Below are 21,865 nucleotides of genomic sequence, written 5' to 3'. Positions count from 1 at the left end.
AGGTCAGTTGGGAAATGCTATGTCAGGAAAATATTTAAAAGGTTTGTTCACGTGGGAGTTGCAGAGATTTTGATTTGCCAATACTTGGCAAGAATAGAATGTCTTCCTCAGACCTAGACTAGGAGCAAATTTGGGGAGACTATAATATTAGCATTCTCCTAAACTTCTTTTTAGAAGCATGAAGCAGTCATTTTTCACCTGTCTTGTCTCAGCTATCTAATTGGATGGTAGCCAAAATGAAGAAATCATCTCACTTCATCTTGAACAACCCACTTGGTTAATATGAATATTAGTAGCTATTTCCCATCATCTGGGTACCAGACACAAGCATAGAGAATTGGCAAGAGGATCTGGATTATTCCACAGTAGCTTGAAGGAGTTAAAAATCAAAGGAAGAAATTTTCTGCAGTTGCTTGAACCCTGCTTAGAAACAGAGCAACATTCTGGAAACAGTACTTCCAGAATGATACTTCCTCCATTCTCATACTGGCAGTTGACTTCAAAAAATAGGTAAATAATTAGGTAAATGAAGCCTGGTAGAATACACAGGAACAAGTGAAGTTGGAACCATTGCTCTCCTCTCTCAGGACAGAAGTGTACTGAGCACACTGCCAAGACAATGCCTGCAGATCCATTATATGTGAACATAGGGTATTGCTTTTAGCCTAGTTCCTTCATCACTGGTATGTGCAGGGGTCATTTATTAATAGATAAGAAAATAAAACTGATGTGGTGTTCATATTGGGCTTTCCGACTTGGCCCTAGGATACCCAAGAATTAAAAAAAAAAAAAAAGGCGGTTTTGATTTTCAGTTTCAAATTGAAGGCACGAACCAAACTATTCTGTAGCATCTGTGACCTCGTTCTTTCTTTATAAAGTTTTATATGAACATTATGTCACTTCAACATATAATCTTTGTGTAGTTATCAGGCTCTAATGTTCCATAGATCTTAGGGGGAAATAGTTAAGACGTAGTTATCTAGCAACTAAAGTAACACTGATAATGCCTCAAATGCATAGAGCAGGGAGGAAATTACCATCAAACAGAGCATTGAAAACTGTGAACGGAAGGTGTGGAGGTGGCACACAGCTATGATCCTAGTCATTGAAGTGGAGGCAGGGGGATCGGTTCAAGGCTAGCCTTACCACATACTGAGTTCCAGCCAGCCTGGGCTACCAGAAAAGGAGGGGAGGGCAAGGATGAGGAATGAGGACAGGGGATGAGGAGTACAGGAAAGAGGGAGGGAGGGGAGAGACAAGAAGAGTAGGGGAAGGGGTAGGAGAGGGAAGGGAGGGAGCTTATGTTCATTTAAAACAATGAAAAGTTTTCTGGCCTGCTGCTCTGTTTCCACCATACTAAGCATGATGCTGAAGAGTGCACATCTTGTAGCTTTAAATGGAGCTCAGTTGCTCCATTTAAAATGCAACTTTGGGTCATTGAGATGTCTCAGTTGGCACGCTTACTGTATAAACCTGATAACCTAAGTTCACGCTCTGAATTCCAGACTACAAGGATAAAAATGACCCCTGAAGTTGTCCTCTGACCTCTACACCCAGGCCATGGCATGTGTGAGCATACACATATACACCTACTACATATATACATGTAATAAGTAAAGTAAGTAAAAATGTTTAAAATAAAACCCAGTTTTGTCATGTATAAACCTGAACAAGGTATTCAAACTTTCTGTGTGTCAGCTTCCACTCTGAAAAAACTAGGCAAAACTAGAAGTTTCCTTTCCATATATAAAGCACAAAACACACAGGACCATAATTGGTATGAAGTAAGCCTTTGATGAATGTTGGCAATAATGAGGATTACCAGCTGTGTGACCGTGAAAACTCACATTTTCTCCATTGTAAAATTGGTATCATCATCATCATCATCACTTTAGAGTATGACAGGGAAGACCAAGCTGGACAAGGAACCTAAGATGAAGTCTAAAACATAAACACTAGGAAGTCATTTTCTTGCCTGGTATAATCTTTGTGTCCCTCCATGGAAGTCGTTTTCTTTTCATCTCAAGGCTCTGAATTCATTTTCAAGAGACATAACATTCTAACATTCTAGTGCACCGTGGTGTAAGATCCAGTCCTAAGTGCCGAGGGAGCAAGCCTTGGCTCTCACGGGAACTTCTCATCCTGGTGAATGGTTCCCTGTGCCATCCAGTGACCTAAGCAAGAACCAAGCTGCTGGCAATGACTGCCCTGCCTCTCCACCTTAGATCCACAGATAGACACTTCCTGTTGGTCCACCCACAACATGGATACCTAATCCCCGCCCCTCTGTTTCACAGCTACCATACTAATTCCTAAGAGTATCATTTTTTTTTCCCTGAGAAATAGCCTCTTACACTCTCCCATCCACCTTTGTCCATTTCAATGCAACTCTTCCAGAATACAGACCAAGAAATCGTTTAACATATAATAACACGCGTGCCCCTTCCCACTCTATATCTTCCAACACCGTCTCTCAGGGCAGACCCATGTCGCTCCCTGGGAATTGCGTTTGTGTGTCTCAGAGCTCCTGCCTACTCCGGGTTCGGAATTTCATTTTCATCATTCAGGGCTCTCCATCTCTCTTCTCCCCCTTCAGCTCCACATCCCCTTGTTTGTATTCAACACGTCCCTGCTTGTGCAAGAAAAGCAAAGGATCCCACTAAACTCTTTTCTTTATCCTCTTTCCAGAAAAATGGGCCAATTCACAGCTGCAATCATTGGGAGGATTTCCTGTCTGGGAGCCTGGAAACTGCCAAGAGCGGAAAGCAGCAGCCAGCCGGCGGCCTCTGTTGTCATTGGCCCAAACAACAATAAAAACAACCAGTAACACAACAAAACATGCCACGTGTGCACAGGCACCCACGAACACGCCCACAGAACCCAAACAAACTGCACTGGAGAGCACTGGGCCGCTTCTGGCCCTGCCAGGCATAACCTTTGGCGTCTGGCCATGGCAGCTCCGTTCCCACCCCCACCCTCACCATCTGTCACCACGCTCTGGCTCCTGTAAGTGTGGCGACACAGTCCACGGAGGCTAACAAGTAGCAAATGGGGAGTGGGGGAGCCACGGCAGTCAGGAGGAGGCGGCGGCTATGGCTTTGACACCAACTGACAAAATGCCGGGAAATTCAAACTGAAGGCTTGCCCTAAAGACCTTCAGCTGTGAGGCTTGAGCTGCCGGGCAGGGTGTGCGGTGAGTCAGGCTGGCAGGGGCGACCTGAGAAAAACCTGATGTGGTAGAGCTCAGAGGGCTGGTTTTTTGCAAACTCCATTTAAGTGAGACTACAACATCCGAGCTGACCCTTCAAGGGGTGCCTGACAGGCTTTCCAACTTGGGAAATGGGGAAAGGAAAAGGAACTTTCTCCACTAAAGTTTCTGGAGGAGGCATTTAATCAAAACATTACATGTAATGTAAGAGAGGTGGCCGAATTCGCTGTCAAACTATCACCCCCAGAGAGGATGGGGGCGGGGCTGGGTTGCCCTAAAACTGAGAGTTATTAGGCAAGGCTTAGTTAATGCTGTCACTTAAAACTTTGGAGACCAGTGATCCAGTCCCTGGGGAGACTTGATCTGGAGAGGTGGAATGGGGGGTGGCTGGGGGAAGGGGAGGGGCAGGAAGGGAGAGAACAAGGAATCTGTGGCTATTATGTAGAACTGAATAGTATTGTAAAATAAATTTTAAAAATATGGAAAAAAAATGAAAACAAAACAAAACAAAAAAAAACTTTGGAGACCAGGACTGAGGTATTTGTCACTTTTCACTCTATTATTTTTATTAATCTATTTGTCTACCAAAAAGTACTTCGAGAAAAGAAGGCAGCCAGGTGGTGGTGGCACACACCTTTAATGCCAGCACTCAGGAGGCAGAGGCAGGCGGATCTCTATGAGTTCAAGGCCATTGAAAAGAAGGTAATGGACAGGATGGACACCAGCTGCTAAGTCTGAAACTCTTGCTTTGGTCATGGGCACTATGGATAGATGATAATCTTGGGGTTTTTATCATCATTAAATACAGGGATTGCTTCCTTTAAAACCTTAAAAATGTGGCCCTGTGCTCCAAGACATTTGACAACTACCACACATTTTCTGCATTACTCTATGTGAGAAATAAACCAGGCTTAGACACTCAGGGTGATGATGCATGCCTGCTAAGCAAGTCTCACATGCAACCCAAGGGCCTTATGCACTCCAGAAATGCAACCCAACACACAAAATCATACACTTGCTTGAAACGTTCTGATGTGTGTGTATGTGTGTTTGCATAAATATATATATATATATATTTCACTCAATTGTATGGTTCTCATGAATGAATTTTGTAGATGTCAACATCATGTCACAAAAGTCAAATGTTGAACTCACCTGCTCAGGTATAATCCCAGCACTTAAGAGACAGAGACAAGAGATGTGGTGATATTTTGCTTGTGCTGAAATGTGGTGATATTTTATTTGTGCATAAATAAAGCTTGCCTGGAGATCAGATGAATAGAAACAGCCATTATAAGTAAACAAAGAAGTCAGGCAACAGTAGCACATGCCTTTAATCCAATCAATCACTTTTCAGGCAGGAATCTGTCTGGAACTCTTCGAGTTCAAGGCCACACTGGAAACAGCCAAGTGTGGTGACACACACATAAATTCCAACACTAGTTAACCACGGAGGTCTGGAGATATGTACAGACAGACAGGAAGTGACAGAGCTGGACAGAGAGAACAAATCAGGTGGCAGAACAGCAAGGTACATAGGTGTGGGTAGACAGGACGTAACTTGCCTTTGGAAGCTGTCGAGTTGGTGAGGTAAGGTTAGCTGTGGCTTTCCCTAATTCCCTGATCTCTTTCAGGCTTTCACCCCTATATCTGGCTCCATGTTTTTTTTTTTTTTTTATTTAATAAGACCTTTTAGAAATTCATCTACAAAGAGAATTCCAGGTTCAGAGCTGTCTGGACTACATAGTGAGAATTCATCTTTAAAACACAAAAGGACTGGGGAGATGGGTCAGTAGGTAGAATGCTCACTGTGTTAGCATTAGGACCTAGGACCACTTAAAGCCAAAGGAGCTAGTGTGGATCTGCAATCCAGAGCTCCTATGGTGAGATGAGAGTCAAAGACCTTGTCCCAAACAAGACAGAAGGCAAGATCAACCCCCAAAGTTATCTGCTGACTGCCACACTCCAATGTAGTAGCATTTGAGAGCATGCACACACACACACACACACACACACACACACACACACACACACACACACACACACACACTGAAATGTGGATGCATATAGAGAGAGGCATCAAACACAACTTCTTTAGGGTATTTTTTTTGTTTTTATTTTTTATTAATTCTAGTTACACCCACCCTTATCTCACCGCCCCCTAACTATGTGTATTCCCCCTTTCTCTCTCAACTCATCAAATCCAGTTGATGCTCCCTATACACTCCTGGGTATGGGATCATTCACTGGAACATGGTTGTCCTATTGGGGGCACACCATTAAAGAAACCGACTCACCCTATCCCAGGAGTTCTCTATGGTCAATGGCTCCTCAGCTCTAGGTGGGAACTCATGAACCCTTTCCTACTCCATGCTAGAGTGTTGGCTGGCTTGCTCTTGACACAAAACGATTTTTCTTAAGAAAAGAAAGGGAGAGGGGAGTAACAGGAGAGGGAGGGATGAGTGTGCAAAGGGAAAGGAGTCTGATGTTAGGGGAGTTTAAAATGGCCAGTCTTCAAGATGTTGAGTCCAGCCTTGAGGTCCTTCTGCCTTAGATGGTATGGCTCTGAGAAGCTGTGGCTGCCTCGGGTTGCCTTTTACCTCCTACCACAAAACCACAACTGCTATAAATCCTCACTCCCCACTCTTCAAAAGTTATTAATTAAGCAAGAAAATCAGAGTACATTTTAATCAAGATAACCAGAAACAAAGCAGCTTTCATTCTGTTCATCTGTTGATTGAGAATTGTTATTCGATCATTCTTCATATAATAGTTTGATTGCTAAAAAAATAAAATAAAATAAAATAAACTCTGGAAAAAGAAGTTACACTCCGCAAGCAACTCTGACTGACAGTATAATAGCTGAGCTCATTATCTCTAATCGCTAGAGTAAACATATATTTACAAATAAAAACACACACCAGATGTATTTTCATCCACAAGGTGATGCTGTCAACTAAAATAGAGAGTGTGCGCTGAAGTACAGCATCCATCATTTTAAAGACAGATCTGCCACCGTCCCCCATTGGTGATTCACAGATGAAAGCCTGTATGTTCAGATGCCTATGCTACTGCCACACATGGCAGGAAAGGGTGAACGCTTAGGATAACGTGGACTCCAGTGTCAGAAAAACTCGCTTCCCGAGTGTAGGCTCTGCCTGACAGCCCGGTACCTCAGTGTCCTTATCTGCAAACTGGAGGCAATAGCAGCATCTATACAACTGTTCCACATCAGATGAGATAGTGAACGCGAAAATGTTCTCTACATAGTAACACAGGAATGTGGCTCCTTTTTCCACACCCACCCCTTTATTCAAAGCCCAGTCTATTTCTCCCAGAGTGATCGATATATCAACGTTTAAAGAGACACCGAATTCCTCTCCTCCCATCCTCTTCAGGAGGTAAAAGTCAATCTGATGGAATTCATAATATTTTGGAAACAAGTCTGACCCTTTGCATGGAAGCCCCACTTGGGATTTCTCCTGTAATGAGAGGAATGCACACAGAGAGCCTGGATTACCCGTTCCTGTGGAATCAGACAGCATCTTCAAAAATCCCTCCACACTTGGCTCTGCCATGAGTGGGCTTTAAAACATGAACTGGCCTTCATCTGTGTCTGTGCCCAAACAGTGTAAATTAATGCCTCATCGCCATGCCTGTAACATTCACTCATTTGCCAATTCAGCGAGTGTCCTGATTTCACCAAGCACATGGTGACAGCGGGGAGCAGACAGGCTTGGCCCGGCCAAGAGAGGAGGGTGTGGCAGCAGATTTCCCTACAAAGTCACGAAATGTTTTGTTTTCAAAATTGGTCTTCAATTTTTAGGATGTTTCTGAATTTTCAGAACTGACTCTTGTGGAGGAACACAAAATAAAAGCTGGGGATCGCCTTCTCTTCCGGTCTCCATGCAGTCTCAGCACGTCGTACCCAAGGTTTGCAAGCACGCGGTCCCGCCATGAAACAGGTCACATTTTAGTCTGTCCTATACTGTGCTGGAAACAGCCTGGATGGGTCCCACTCTGAGACCAGCCCACATCATCAGATGCTATAAGGAAGTTCAGTCGCACACAGAAGCAAGGCCCAGAAAATAGACAGGCCCAGTTCTAAGGGCATCTCCAAAGCTTGCCTACTTGCTGGTTTGTGAGGACGCCATTCATCTCTGCCCACAGTTTGAGCTCTCCCGCTTTCTCTGAATTATTCATCACTTCATGCTCTGCTTTGCTGTGGATCCATCCTGTGTCTAACCTCAGTACTTCCTCTTTGTTCCCGTGCACTTTGGGCTTGATGATGGAGACTGTGGTCACAGCAGGACCTCTTTCCATAAGATTCTCCTCACATAGACAGACTGCTGCAGGCCCTGCTGGCTGGAAATAGCCCCGGCCTCTATCCACTTGAGCTCTGATATTAGGGGTCCCATACTTACTAGTTTTATCTGATGTCTTTGAACAGTTCCTGAATATGATCATCACTGGTGAGACAAGAGAGCCTAGAATCAGAGAGCTGAGATCTTAGCAAGACTTCTCATAAAGTGGGGAAGACTATAGATATAGATGAGGTATATAGATAGATACAGGTACAGATGAGGGACAGTAGGTTCCCATCTACTTGACATGAGTTTAGAACTTGAGCTCAGGTTCATGATGGAGGGAAAGTTGCAGTATCAATGTCCTAATGTCTCCAGGCATCCTGCAGGCACATGAGAAGAACAGCTGTTAGAAACCATTAACATATACGCATCTTTACCTCCAGGGCCAATAGTACTGACCTTTTGGTTAATGAGTCCAATATACCATCTCTGAAAAAAAAAAATGTAATTATGACTGAATCTGTAGTTCAAGACTGAAACTCCGCTTTTTCCACTTTGCATTCCCCTGTCAGTGGCCAGCCTAACTCACCTGGCCAAGACTGACCCCATTTAACTAGACCTTGGGAAATGTAGAGTTTGAAAACCCTGTGGGCCCGGTTATATACGTGCAGCCAAGATCTCCATGTGAAAAAGGCAATAGAAGTGCTGCCCATGTAGGAGCAGGTGAGTTGGTAAGGACAGCATGGTGGTATAGGGTACGGGGACAAGAGAAGGAAGGAGTCACAAATGAAGGAGCATTAGGAATGTAGCTTTGTTGGTAGAGCGTGGCGCGCATGAGGCTTTAGGCTTAACGCTCTGGACTGTATAATCTGTGTGTAGCACTCGTACCTATAATCCCAGCACTCTTAAGTCACACAGAAGTTTCAATAGACCAGGTCATCCTGGGCTACGAAGTAAGTTAGAGATCAGCCTGGGATACATGAGCTCTTGGGTTAAATAAATAAATAAATACAAGTATGTCAATAAACAAATGAGTCGGATAAACTTGCATTTCCTAGAGACACAATAAGGACCGGAGAATAGATGCATTAGCAAACACTTTCTCACTTCTCTCAGATTCAGGATGAAGGATAAAAGATGGAGGCAAGAGATCAACTTTTCAACCTGAACTACTAGATTGCAGCCAGCAGCAGTGACAGCTGAATATGGAGCACTATGAGGAGAACCTCAGCTGCTTCATGCCTTAAACCTCATGTCAAGTTGTCTCCAGAGTGAAGAGGCATACGGAGGCAGAGGGGCCTAGAGTCAGCCCATGGGGGCAGATGTACCCCTCTCTAGGCTAGTGCTGATTATTGGCATCCCAACACATCCCTAACTTCTGAAACAATTGTACTTGGTTTTTCATCTTCCGGCTCAAAGCTGGGACGGCATTGGTGGTTGTTTTGTTTTGTTTTGTCCTCAAATTTAATTGATTCTCTGTCGATTTCACCACATGCATCCCAACCCCACTTATCTCCCTGTCCCCTGGCTTCCACCCTCTGCCCATGCAATCTGCCCCTACCAAAACAACACAAAATTAAAAAGAAAAACCAAAAACCTAACAAAAAAAGTAGCAGGATCTCATTGAGCCTGTTGAGTCCCACAGTTTACCCTTTAGTTCACTCATCTTCACTTGCAAGTGTTCATTGCTAGGAGTCATTGGTCTGGCTCGAGGCCTCTGGCTTCTGCTATGCTATTGATAATGGGCTCTCACTGGGACTCCTCATGGATATCCTGTTGTTGTCCTGTATTATGGAAATCCTGATGTTTTGGATCTGTAGGTTTGTCCCCTTAACATGCTCCAACAGTTTGTAGATGAGGCAGATGTTGGGATGGGTTAACACATAGTCCTGGTTCTGGGCCTGGGTGGCAGTTGGGTTGGTCAGCCCACCAGCTTTCCCTCATCATCACTACCCAGGTGAGCTCTCCAGCACTGCCTGGGCTAGCTCACTCAATGCATCCTGCAGCAAGGAGTAGGGCCAGCTCTCCTGCTCTCAGGTCCCCAGATCCAGCCTACTCATACTCACACCACCAGGGCCAGTTCTAATGTTTTGCCCAGGTGAGATACAGGGCCCTCTCTCCCAACTGCTGCATGGGATATGAGAAGGGTGGCAGCTCTGCTGCCCTCATGCCCCCAGGGTCAGCTTACCTGTGTCCCTGACAACAGGATCAGCTCTAGTGTGCTGCTCAGAGAGTGTGCAGAGCCTGCTCTCCTATGTGCAGCAGCCAGTGAGGGGCAGAGCTAGTTAGGTCTTCCCCTTTCGTGACCCTGTAGGATGGAGTTCTTAAAGGAATGGAGGTATTTGGGGTAGTGAAACTCTCATTTGAAAATGCCCGACTGAATATCATTTTCTTCTTTCTCCCTAATTTCTGTTGCTGGAAAGGCCTGAGAAAAGTAAACCCCTTGTCTATACAGGAGAAAACTAAGATCATAAGAAAAGATGTATTTGTCCAAGGCTGTATGAATGAATTAAAAACAGAAAAGCCAGGATCAGAATCCAAGACCTTAGAATTTGGGGAGATGATTGTTCAATCTTATCCCAATCTAAGAAGATTCTGCTTCAGTTCCAAGAAGCAACCATCAGAGGAAACCATGATCATTAGAGTCGTGGTCTTTTGAGGGGTATAGCACACTCTGTACCCTACAAATATATTTAATTATTATACATTAATTTAAAAACACTTTACATGTTAAAAAAGCAGTTGGGGAAGTTTATCTTCAGGTGATATTATATTTTGGTTTTGAGCCAAGGTCTCGTGGAGGTCAGGCTGTCTTCAAACTTGCTGTATAACTAAGAATAAGCTTGAATTTCTGATACTCTTGGCTCCACTTCCGTGAGTACTGGGAATATAAGTATGTACCATCATTCCTGACTTAATCAGCTCTTGGGGGTCAAGTCCAGGCCTGCATTCACAATAGGCTATACCAGCTGAGCCACATCCCCAGCCCTGGTACTGTAGTTTACATCAATCACCTAATTTGTCATAGCAAGTGGGTTCACTTACATCTTCATTCCACAGTACTCATGAATGCAGACTATGGGCTAGCACCAATTTAGGGACTTAGGGGTGACTAACGGTGGTATACAAGGCTTCTCCAGCCTTGTGCTCAGCTTAGCAAAGCATTTAGACAATGGTTTTCAAAGCCAGTTCACTTTACATTTCCAAAGTCCCTGGATCGCTGACAGCCCTTCCCAGCTCCCTATCACAATTCTGAATTTGAAAACAGAGGACACATAGTTGATCCAAATTTCACCCTTAGCCAAATCTTTCTTAGTAAAAAAGCGCTACTATCTCAAAAAACAAAGCCAGAGGAAGTTAACAAGCCCTAACTGTCAGGAACATACAGAAACTGCCCCAAGCAGGAAAGAGATGTGGCCAAGGCCTATTTGTCTTTCACCAGATGAGGAAGTATTTTCATCTCCCAATAATGTAACTTAGGGAAACTGAGGCTCAGTCTCACAGACCCACTTCCTCCCCGTGACAACTCCGTTGCATACAAGGACTGGGGGGAAATGGTTGGGAAGGCTCCTAGTCTGTCTCAGATAGTGTTGGAGTTTAAATGCCCCTTTCCTATGGCTCCGAGATAGGGAGGAAGGCTCCACCATCCATCTTGTTTCTCGGGTTCACTTGAGCTAGGCTTTGTTTGAAAGTCAGGGTGTGCGAGATCAAAGGTGGAGATAAGGGGCATGGACCCAGAAAATGTAGTTAGCCCCCAACTTTATTTTCCTTCCACAATTTCATCACAGCCCCAGCTGCCCCTTGGTCAACCAGAGACCCTGAGCCCCACTGACTACAAAGAAGCCACATCCCAAGTAAACAGCAGTGGCTCTGCGAACGTGAATGGGCTCGTGACTGGCAAAGTCACATTGCTTGGTTAGGCAGCATTGCCAGACTACGCCTTCACTTTCTCTTGGCTTTGGTTTCCCCTTCCAATCGCTCAGCAGTGTAGAACCATAACGCAATTTTGCAGAAACTGAGCAAAAAAGGAATACATTAGTCTAGTCACTCGGAACTGCTGCCAAAGGAATAGCGTCTTCCACTGATTGCCAGCCAAGTCCCTCATGAGACTGCATAGACTCTTACAATATTGCTCAGGGAACAAAACAAAGGAGAAGAGAAAGAAGAGGGTCCTGCTTGTAATTTACAGTACATGGTTATGGGAAAGTATTTGTGTTACCAGAAAGCTGCTGTCTGGGGTTTTCCTCTGCCCCAGAGGAGATGAACATGGGATGGGAAAGTGGGGAGTTATCTTACCAATATTTTGTAGCCAAAATTATCAAGGCCAAATTCTTTCCTAGAAATGTCAGTGGTAAGATTCAGACAATGACCAACTACCAGTCCAGCAACTCCCAGCCCTGGTCATTTGCATCCTCCCTGCCATTCAACATAATGTCATCCCACCCATCCCCAGGGATCACCGGAATCTTGGGACCTGTTTCCTTAAAGGCAACAGAAGGAGAAGATTCTAGAAAGGAAGCCAAGGATTCTACATTTGCCTGTAGGAATTGAGCCCATGGCCACTGTCGTTTCTAACCAATTTCACTCTCCTTGTTCTTAATTTTAGGGTCAGGTATTATGATTTCTCTAACCCAACTGGCTTCTGTGAAGAAGAAAACATGGCATGGTATGGTCTAGTGTGGTTTGGTATGGTGTGGTATGTACAGTGCACCTTGGTGTGGTATGATATGGCATAGTATGCTATGGTATGGTGTGGCATGGTATGGTATAGTATGGTTTGGCATGATATAATATGGTATTGTATATTATGGTATAATATGATATGGTATGGTATATTTCAGTATGCTACAGTGTGGTTTGGCTTGATGTAGTATAGTGTGGTGTGGTTCAGTGTGTATGATATGGCATGATGTGGTATTGTATCATATATAGTGTTCAATCTTCTCTAGTTGTTACAATATCTGCCAGTCTTCCTGATCACACTCTCTCATAAGATCTGACCTCATCGTTGAACAAAACGTGACATCAGACATTACCTTTCTGATCACAGCCATTTCCCTCCTCGTTTAGACATCAGGGTTCCATGACACAGAAGTCTGCAGTAGGCAGATGGCTATGTCTGAATGGACTGAGGCCAGGAACCCTGTCTTATTCTTCGTGGAATTCAAGTCCTACAACCTAGCCCAGGATAACAAAGGCAGTGTTGAGTCTATGGTGCTGTGAAACACAGTGAAAAAGAAGCTAACCGCTTCTCTTTGCTTATTAGCTCAGAACTCACAAACTAGATAACTAGATGTTGGCGAGACCATACCCTGGCATGTAAACACAAATGCTGTTTCTAGCAAATGATTTTTTTAATGTTATTTGTGTGGCAAGTTGGTCTAGAGGAAATAAGTAGAGGAAAATGTGCCCTCTTGTTCTGGTTTGAAGGTCCCCACCAAAACTCGTGTTGAAATGTGGTTGTTATGGTGATGGTATTAAAGTTCTTTTACACGTGACTAGGTCATGGGGCCACTGACCTCATAAATGGGTTAAAGACGTTATGGCAGGGTGGGTTAGTTATGAGAACGGCTCTCCTCATTCACAGGCTCTCTTTCTCCATGCGATGATATCTGCTGCTCTGTTGTGAGGGATAGCTGGAGCAGCCATCACCATCCACAGTTCCTCTATTTCAGAGCTCCAACACTCCAGACATGCTGGCCAAACCTGCTTCTCTGGTTTATAAGTCACTCAGTCTTTGGTATTTTGTCATAGTGACAGATAATGGACTCAGATAAGCACAGTACAGGCACATAAACACTGTTAGGATGAAGATATACCATGGGCGTGTCTATGCCATGGGCCTCCAACTAGCCTGACCAGCTCATCTAGTCATCTGTGCTCCACATGGTTATCTCTCCAAACAGATCCAAGTGTGCAACCCTCATTGAGTGGCTCACATGGCTCTCAAAATTGCCCTCTTCCCCAGTACAAGTTGTCATAGTCCCCACCGACCAGCCTTCACAGGAGAAAGCACGTGGCCTAACAGCAATAGAGTGATGTCATTATCAAGATACCCTTGAAGCAGTCTTACTGTGCTCGTTGGTGAATTCCTGTGTGTTCTTTTTCATTAGGATTGACGCGTATTCTCATTCCTAACTCACACCCTCCTCAACTCCTTTTGGCACACATCTGCTGAGACATGGGTCTCCGTCAGTGAAGCGTCTGGCTTCCGAATGTACTCCTTTCACCTGCCTTCAACCCAGCTTCAGAGCCTTGGCCCCGATTCCAGCTCTGGCACAGTCCCGGCCCCTTGGAAACTTTAATAGACTATTGTCCTTTCCCTCCCTCAAGCTGTCAGCATGTCCTAGGACTCTTGGCTTGGACTCACTTTCCGTTGAGTCCTTCCTTCCTCTTTTTAAAAAGCGAATCTTCCTTCCCCACCACCCCACTCTCACCCCCCAGATCAATACCAGGGTGCTAGCCGAGATGGGGGCAGGGCAAGCAGCTAAGGAATCTTGGTTGACCTAGAGGAAGCAAGGTCTGGAGACCACAGCTGTCATTCTAGGGCAGTGTCTGTTTTCATCACAGGAGTAAAGGAACTTGAAAGGTCATCCACGTTTCAAGCTCTGATTGCACCAAAATATTAGCCATTAAGGAAGGATTAGCATTCCGTGGCGTCCTTGGAGATCCCTGAAGTCGATCTCACAGTCTCTTTTCCTAATGCATTCCAGCAGCTCGTTGCCCTTGGAGGTTTTCTTCATGCTGAACCTAAATCCTGCTGGAAGCAATTTAAGCCATTCCCCTTTGGCCTGTCTTTGTGTGGAAAAGAGAAAAGATCTTTGCCACTGCCCCTGAAAGGTCCTTTCACGGATTCCTTGGCCCCAACAGACACTTCATTTACTGATTAAAACGAGAGCCAAAGAAGGGCTGGGAGAGCAGGAAATGGTGGAGAGAGAGAGAGGTCACCTTCCCCTGCCTGCCACTCTTGAGAAGCACCTTGAGCTCTGTGCTCCAGGTTTAACCTGGCTCTCAGTAGTCCCCTACACAGCCTCATGACTACTTTATCTCAAGCGACCTTCTCCCCTTGAAGCACATCTTAAATGCAGCCAGACCCAGGGTGATTCAGCTGAGAGACACAGCTCTTCTTCCAACTTTTCCCTCATCTCCGGGTGATATGAAGGAAGGGATAAGGACAATCAGGTTTTCTGCTGGTCAGAATCGTTTTTCTTTCCTTGCAAAAGAACACTTAGGAGATAAAATATATTCTTCTACCAAAGACAGTAAATAAAAGAATGTTGTGGGTGCACGGGACATTCAAAACATTTCATTTTCACAATCGTGCCTTCTGAGCTAAAAAAGCCACCACAAAGGACCAGTTTGGAGAAACTGAAGGGGTTTGTGGTATTATTTGGGGGCTTGTTGGCCAGGTTTCTGTTTCTAGTTTTTCCATTCTTTTTCAAGTTCTAGATGAAGGCTCCAAGATCCTGGAACGCCTGACCAGAGGCAGCTGCCAACATTTTCCCACGATGTGCAATAGGATGTGTACTGGCCAGGCACATCAAATTGTAAGGTTTTTTAAGACTTCTTTATCCGTTTTCCCACTTTCTCTGCTTCCTGGACCCAGTTTCTAATGGGCTACCATGGGCCACAGGAAGCAAAGATGTAGAAGAAATACTATGCTCTCTTCCCTGGGAGTTTTTATATCTCATCATTTTATTTTCAAAATTCTTTTTTCCCTCATTTTCTTTCCCTTCCTCTCTCTGTTTTCCCCTCCTCTGGTGTCTCTGTTTACACAGTTTCAGGACTGGGAACATTTTGGTCGATTTCCAGCTGCTTATGCACTAGTGTAATTGAGTCATTTATTTTTAGTGATGTCAAGACTTTGATGCAGAAATAAAAGGAACATTACACACTGACTAACTAAAATGTAAGAGAGTCCTCATTTGGAAGATGAAGATACAGTGGATGTGATTATTTTCAAATTGGAGGCTCTTCACTCCTCATTTCAAAACCAGATTTGCAACTGAATTTGTTTTCTTTTCAGCTGCTAGGGTCTCTGGTCTCAAGGAAAAGAATACCAACCCTCCCAGGGTTGATTGCTGCCTGGCAGTTTTTCGTTTTCTTTCCCTTTAAGTGAGAGCCTTGCTTGGATTATTTCCTGAATGGAAAGGATGAGCCTTAAATCAAAGACCTGCAGAATATCCTGAGAGCCTTGAAGGAAAAGGTCATGGAGTATCACCTGTCACATGAAACACAACAATTAAAGAGATGCAACAGCCTATGTGTTTGTGGGCCTGCCCATTCTGGCACATCTTTGTCTATGCACCCACGTTTATTTTGAGGGTAAAGCAATCTCAGAATAGGGGAGAATCCTCCATTCTTATAAAGATGGTACAGTGTGCTGATGGGATTGACATAGGTAATTGTTATGATGTTTTTAGGATTTGTGTGCCCATGTGTTCTCAGGCACATGCACCATGGTATACATGCAAAGGTCAGTTCTCCCTGTCTACCTGGCTTTTTCAGTAGGGTCCCTCTTATTCCTGCCACTGTTCTGTGTAAGCAAGGCTTCTCTGTCTCAGATCTTGCCATAGGAGTTCTGGGATTACAGACAATACATTAGGATTTTTACAAGGTTGTAGGAGGGGAACTAAGATTGTCAGGCTTGGACAGCAACTGCTTTTATCTGCTGAACCGTCTCTCAGCCCCATTGGGTTTCTTTGCTTGTTTGCTTTTATTCTCCCACCATAAGACTTCCCAAAAAGATATGACAACTATTAAATCTTGTTATCATATAACATAAGATGTTTAAAAATACAATTCTAACTAATAAGCCAGTGAATAGCAATTGAGTGTATATTATACTCTAAATACAATTTCAAACATTGTACATATCAAGCATGTAGCCTGTCATAGCATCTTAGAGAGAAGATATATACCCATGATGCAGCACTCGAGCTGTAGTATCTTTGTTTATAATCCCCACCTTGGAATTAGAGAGATGGCTCAGAGGTTAAGAGCAACTGTTGTTCCTGAAAAAGACCTGGGTTTGATTCACAGTAACCAAATGGCAGTTATCCATAAGTTCAGCTCCAGGGAGTCCGATGCTGCCTTCTGATCTCCAAGGGCACCAAACATGCTCATGGTACACAGACATACATGCAAGCAAAACAACCATACATATAAAATAATCTTGGCAGGGTGGTGATGGCGCATGCCTTTAATCACAGCACTTGGGAGGCAGAGGCAGGTGGATCTCTGAGTTCAAGGCTGGCCTACAGAATGAGTGTCAGGATAACCAGGGATACACTGAGAAATTCTGTCTTTAAAAAACAAAATAAAGCAAAATAATATTAATTACTTAACTAACTTAAATAGTGGGTGGTGGAGGAAGAGAGTAATGGGGGCTGAATATGATTAAAACACATTACGTAAATGTACTTAAATGTCACAATAAAACCCATTACTTTGTATAATTAATTTACACTGATTTTTGAAAGATTGGAGTAATTGAGGTCTACAACAGAGAAAATAATTAGCAAATTAGTAAATTGTGCTTTGTTTACATTTTAATTCCCAAATGCCTAATCAATTCTAGTAAAATTTCTTTTTTGTTAAAAGTAAGCAAAAGAGTAAAAAAAAATCTCTCTTATAGAAAATTAATAGCATAGAAAATGTTCACAATTTACCATTAAATGGAAGATTTGCTTGTTTGATACATGTACAGTTTTAGTTCAGCATTAGTAAAAGTGTGTCTGTATATCAAAAGAATACTAGAAGATTAGAAAAAAGCAAAGGTTATTCATGGTGATAAGACTTAGCAATTCTTACATTCTTCTTCAACGGAAATGTATTAGTTTAGAATAGGTCATTGATAAAAAGTTAATATTGGAATAAATACAGTAAAATACAGGTAGGTTTCAACAGCTGTAACTCATAAACTCTTGCAAATTACATTTGAGCTCTGACTTTCACACATTAAGCTCTGACAAAGAAAGCAAATAGTGAATACAGTGAACTATTTTTAATAGGAAGAGAATATAAGTCAATCTCAGTCTTTCTCACTCTCTCTCTCTCTCTCTCTCTCTCTCTCACACACACACACACACACACACACACACACACACACAAACACACACACATTTTCTTTCAAGACAGAGTCTCACTTATGTAGCTCTAGCTGTCCTTGAACTCATTATTGGACCAGGCTCTCCCTGAACTCACAGAGATCTGCCTGTCTCTGCATCCCAAGTGTTGAGATTAAAGGTGTGTACCACTGTGATTGGTTTTTTGTTTTGTTTTGTAGGATTTCATGTAGCCCACATTGGCTTTGAACTTACTATGTGGCAAAGGCCATCTTTGAGCTCCTAATTCTCTTGCCCCTACGTGTGTGTCATCACACCTGGCACAAGTTAATCTTTTAGAAACCTTTTTCTGGAATTAAATTGTAAGTTGGCCTTTTCTGGAAGGGACATGGATGCTGAATGACATGCTGGATATATCTTCTCTTTGCTTCTTTAGAAAACACAGGCGTGTTCAAATGTACAAGCTCACAGCAGACACATAAGCAGTGATTACGGAACACATAGCAACCTCGAAAGAGCATCTTTACAGGAAAGTACAGCATAGGGCAGTGAGTAACTTTACCCTGAAATGCACAGTCTCTTAAAGTCCAGGAATGGGGTGTAGGGAAGCCTGAGGAACTTTTTAGTCACGCCTGTATGGAGACATACCAAGCAATTGATGTGCAGGTATATTCTTTTGGGTGTCCTCACCAAAGTCAACAATAATGATGTGATAAATAACCGTTTAGGTACACAAACACTCTAAGATCAAGAGGATGAAAAATGGTAAGACTTCCAATCATTCATAATTCTTGAGTAAAAAGTTTTCTTCCATAACATAGAGTTGACCCCAGAGTCAAGTAACAGTTATAACTTAAAGGGACTTGAGTCAATTATTTTCCCCTTGACTACATTTGCTTCCTAAGTCTGACTTCAAAGGTAGAAGGACTCATGAGTAAGAATATCTTCGAGTTTGAAAGGTCTCTAAGGTTTCTGTTAACTGGAGGTAACTGAGCTATGGAGCCTCTCCCAAGAAGCATATATACACAAGTCAAACTTTGCATACGATGGAAAGCATTCGAGACTGCCCTCACATATGTCCTGAACTTATGAGAATGCCAGAATCAGTCTAACCATGTTTTTGGGAAAGTAGTTGGGCATGCCATTCTGCCTATTTGAGCAATATGCCTACTTTTGCAAAATTGGTCCTTCACAAGCAAAGCAATTCGTCTAAGATTATCAGACAAATTAAATGGCAGCTCTGGGATAGAAATCAGGTCTTCTGTCTCCCAGAGCAGCCTTCTTTCAACTAAAGTTTTTCTTCATTATATTGTAAAATCTTCCCTAGCCTTCCATTCATCTAAAGTCCCTGGAGGGATCATGTTCTCATGGGAACATGGCATGGAGGAAGCATTGCTATAGAGTTAGGCCAAGAGATAGACCAAGTTGCCAGAGCTTTCAATTGCCAGAGTTTGTTTGAGCATTGTGTCTAGTTTAGGCAGTGCTCCTTTAATGAACCCCAGGCTATCTTCTGAACATAGTCAAAACATCTGACAGTCAAGGGCATGTCATGCTTGTTTGAGGAAGCAGCTGTGAATCAAAACTCTCCAGCTACCCTAGAAATAAGAATGATGACATGCCTGAAAATAAGAGTGTGAGGCAGAAATGTCAACAGTACAGAAGCCTGGAGACTTATTTTCTTGACAGTGAGCAATTATTATTTGCTTTATTTGCCAGGAGGAATCTGTGGGCCATGAGCATAGAGAACTGTAGGATGCTTTGGTGTCTGAGAACATAGGCAGAAATTTCAGCTCTTCCCTGTTATGAAGCTAACAACTGAAGAGAATATACCTACCCATCAATTGCTTGGTATGTCTCCACATAGGCTGTGACTAGAAAGTCCCTTTTTGGTACCCTGTGTGTTACCATCCAGCTCATTCTCCAACGTCCACTCCATATCTCATCCACCCATTGAGAACTCATTGATTATCCCAGCCTTGCTTTGTCTGTTTCTTAGAGTCCACAGAGTACATAGAGCAAAATTCAGCAACATCTCTACACTGCTTCATAGACCTTACTGACTGCTCTAAGAGTCTTGTTTCTTAAGAGTTTGTTGATTGACTGATTGAAATGAAAAAAAAAAAATGACCAGCATTGCAGTTGAATCCAGACCAGCAGAATTCTCAGAGAGAGTAATGCTTTCCTTTCTGAAAAACTTATGTTTCAAGATATAACTCAAAATGTCACCTCCTTTGCCACAGGCCCAGTGACAGAAGCATTCTCAGAGCTCCTAGGCCAAAGTAAATAATGTCACATGAGATGAGATTTGCAAAAGCCTGGAAAGATTGGGCATGTTGTCCTCTGGCCTTAAGATGACTTTTTTAATCAAGATGTGCATTTTGAACAGCGTTGAACATTATCCTTACCATCTTTTCTTAAGATAATGAAATCAGTGGAAATCCCCAGCATGGCAAGTTGAGAAGAACCTTAACCATCATTTTAATCAATGGTCTACCTTTATGATAGAATACTATGCAGCTATTCAAAATACAACCAAAACATATGGAATGATGTCTAAAATACAATTCTACATGAGAAATAAGGTTGTGCATAAATAATACTGATACATAATTCATTTGTATAACTGCATGAATTTAGATAAATATATAATCATACATGTTTTATATACACACAGAAAACATGAGGAAACATTCAAACCAAAAGACAACGCCCATGGTGCTCTCTATGGGAACAAGATTTGGAGCCTGGGAGGAGAGTTAGAACTTGTGTAGTTCACTTCAAGCTTTGAAGATCTTGCAGTAGGCATTGTCTTCATTACTTATGTCACTTTAAAATCAACATCATTGAATGTTCTAAAAAGTCACCAGCCCAAATCTTAGCTTCTCTCTCACTGCTCCACCATGCCTCTAGGGTCTCTCCCTAGAGTGGTTTCACCTTCCCCTGTACTTCGGCCAGTGCATGCTTCTCAGGAGCGAATGTCCATCCCTCTCGTTTCTCTAACGAAGTTGGACTTGCCTTTCAGCAACCACTGAAAGTCTCTACCCTCTGGTGCCATTAACATGGGTTAGTCTCTTGCAATGTTGATTTCCTCCAAGCAGCATTCATGCATGTCTACTACAGACACATGTATGTTCATAAAACTAGAGGGGAAGAAGCCGCCTTGGTCTGCCCACTGGAAGGAGCTTCTTCAAGGCAGACTCCATCTGCATTCTGCTCCTCACTGGCACTGCCTTCAGCACCTGGCACAGTGCCTGAGATACAATGCGTACTTACACAAGAGTGTACTAAATGCAAAAACGGAAAGTCTGCCTCTGAGATGCCTTCCCTGCAACCCACACACTCCTAACATCAGAACATCTCAAGGAATAATCTTGTGGCCAATATTTGCAATAAACTGCTGTCTTTGCTTCTAAGTCAAAAGGCAGATGCCCACCTGCATCTTGTATAAAATCTCCAGATGATTGATGTCATGACTTGTTCTAGGCTAACCAGAGGCAACACTTTTGATCGAATTAAAGGAATTAAAAGCAAAAAAGAAGTTTTGTGTGAAAGAAAGAGCTTACACAGAGGATCTCAGGCAGCTGTTCAGGTTTCTTGGATCAAGTTGACAGAAAATTAAGGTGTGGTTTCTGTTAAGTCTGTATGTAGCAACTGTCTTCCCAGGCCAATATTCAGTAACTAGTCAAACATGAAGGACTTCTCTGTTCAGTTATACTTCACCTCTGATAGACTCATGTTCAGCAGTTTTCAGAAAATAGATCCCAGGATTCTCTCCCACTAGCATAAACTAGGCAAAAAGAAAACCAGTTACCCTACGATAGAAAGCATTCCATACAATGTAGCCTGTTTAATTATCTTAGCTCTCTGAGAAAGAAAATTATTAAGCCTGCCCTAAGCAGGGGAGTACTGAGCACCAGAGAGTTTCCATGACTGATTTGCTTGAGGGAACACAACTAAGTGGCAGAGGTCATGTTAGAATCTGCAAGTCATACGGTCTCAACCTAAAACACACACACACACACACACACACACACACACACACACACACACACACTCACACACACACGTCCAATTTCAAATCAATAACTTTTCACAGTCATGAGGGATTTATTTTTGTTGCAGCAGCCACAGATCTTTCTCCATCTTCTATCAACTATTGATCCAAATGTTTATTCATTAAACATTCAATAGACACCCAAAATCTATCAGACATCAGAGCAAGCACTTGGAATGAATTTCAAGAGATAAATAATATGTCTTCTGAGATCCCAAGCCAAGCCTGT

This window comes from Peromyscus leucopus, chromosome 2, assembly GCF_004664715.2.
Source record: "Peromyscus leucopus breed LL Stock chromosome 2, UCI_PerLeu_2.1, whole genome shotgun sequence".
Taxonomy (NCBI): domain Eukaryota; kingdom Metazoa; phylum Chordata; class Mammalia; order Rodentia; family Cricetidae; genus Peromyscus; species Peromyscus leucopus.
This window is presented reverse-complemented; position numbering follows the sequence as displayed.